The sequence below is a fragment of the Pseudochaenichthys georgianus genome, chromosome 18 (assembly GCF_902827115.2).
Source record: "Pseudochaenichthys georgianus chromosome 18, fPseGeo1.2, whole genome shotgun sequence".
Lineage (NCBI taxonomy): Eukaryota > Metazoa > Chordata > Actinopteri > Perciformes > Channichthyidae > Pseudochaenichthys > Pseudochaenichthys georgianus.
Genome location: NC_047520.1, coordinates 23,689,912 through 23,692,188, shown reverse-complemented (window position 1 = coordinate 23,692,188; position 2,277 = coordinate 23,689,912).

Below are 2,277 nucleotides of genomic sequence, written 5' to 3'. Positions count from 1 at the left end.
GACCTTGCCCTGCCTTTTTCATTTATATGCATAGGCACCTAGTGTTGGTGTTTATTTATTCAAATCTGTCAATATATTTATAGAAATATTTACATGGCAGACTCTTTGATCTTAGAATCAAGTATCAACCAATTACTTTTTAAATTGTAGTATATGTATTTGGAGGAAATGTAATTCAATTATTGAATCTGCATGAATAGATTTGTGTCCACCAGCAGAACAATGTGTAAACACAATATCTGACAAATATGGTGCAGCTGTCTGTAAAGCGTCTCCTGTTCAAACCGACTCCGTCAGCTGAAAGCTTTGGAAAGAAATCTAGAAAGTGGAAAGAATGAATAAATGAACGTGTTTATATAAAGGATAAACATAGATGAGGAGGGCAGTATGTACACATGACTTAAAGCCAGACCCGGCGCCAGAACAAATCTACATAGAGGACATATGAATTTCATGGGGGGGCACATAAAACCAGGGAGGGGGGGGCCGGAGCTCCAACAAGCCGTTTAGGACCGAGTGAATACACATACTATACAGAGATGCTGTATGAGAAACCAATGTGAGTTTGGAAAATTGCACAATATAAATGTATTCTAGTCGACCTCAACAATGGAATTATGATCAGTAGAAATGGCCATGACATGGGACCTTTAAATGAGTACTAGTACTGTGGAAGGAGTCGCTGTGATGAACCAACACGTACCATTTTACTCTGCTCTAGCTTACCGAGTGCTGGACAGAATTCTTTGTTTTGGTTTAGTAATCGAAATCTCAATTTTGTGATAAATACACATTCAGTTAAAAAAACATGCCATTATAATAACCTTTCCGCACACAAACGCCAATTTTGTGTTGTGATGTGTGCAGGATTTGATTCCTTAAATGATGAATAAAGTTAGAAAGTGAATGACTCAGATTTCAAAGCCACTCCTTCAGTGCGAGTTATTTAAATCTTCTTTAAATTCACATTATTCCCCTCGACAAATATTTGATCTAAGTCTGTAAGCTAGCTTGATAACTTTCTCTGTTAACTTTTTTAATTATAAGGTATGTAACCGATAGCATTTAAAATGTTCCCAAAAGTCATGATTTTGATTGTGAAATATAACTACAAGACATGTGCCAAAAACAGCAGCAGTGCTTCGTAACCTGTGACCTAAGATTTTCATTGTCATATCTCCACCGTAGCCATGCACAAATCACAATAAAAGCATTGAAAATGATCGCACCAGCTGAATGAAGCCACAGGGTGGCAGTGTGGTTCTGCTGTCTCATTATCCCTATATGTTTTTATTAACAGGAGGCTTTAAGATGTTGTTTAGTTACTGTGTACTGTAAAGATCGTGCAGCTTGTTGATATTACAACAAATGTCTCCTTGTACTAGACATTGATTTCTTAGTGTGACAGTCACTGTGTAGCTCTCAGTGGAACACGGCTGACTTGTTTGCTGGAATAGATTTATCCTAAATCACATACACATATGCATGGGCGTAGGAAGCATCCTCAATCTGGGTGGGACAATTTGACAGAGGGTGGGTGATGGAACCAAGCCCTCAGGAAGTGCGCCGGAGTCTGATGAGAATATTCGTGCTGGTCAAACGGCGGTACTACACTTCCTTTAGGTTGCTGGGCCCGGAAACACTTTTTCCCATTGATTTACATTGGGAAAGAGTAGTCTGTAACTCGTTGGATAATTGTAATATTAAACTAAATAAACTACCCAGTATGAACGTTTGTATAGCCCTTATTAAAAATATTCGTTCCTCAAGTTGTAAAAATATGCTAATAACGTTATTCTGAGAGTCATTTCCCTCGGCATTATGAACGCGCATCTACCCCACGGGACCGCGCCGCCCGGCACGTTCATGTTACGTGTTCAGCACTACATGCGTTTATCTTTACCCATGGATGCACAATAACAACGGACCATATCGCCTTACTGTCAGCCCACGGAGCTGTAATAATGGATATATTGCACATGTTTGCTGTAATTCATCATTTGTAAAATATTATACTACATGGGCTGTATGATGTAAATGTTGTATTAAATAAAGTTAACATTACCGACGTAGATTAACGTTCCTGTAGCTTCTTATTGCACTTGCAATTGTTTGTTACTTGTGGGCTACTTAACATGAATAATCACAGTTACTATCCTTTTACTCCATCACATTTCAAAAAGAAATAGGCTATTGTTATTTTAACTCCACCACAGTAATCCATCATCAGCTTTACTTTTTAGATAAAGTTTTAACTCACAATTGATCATAACAGGC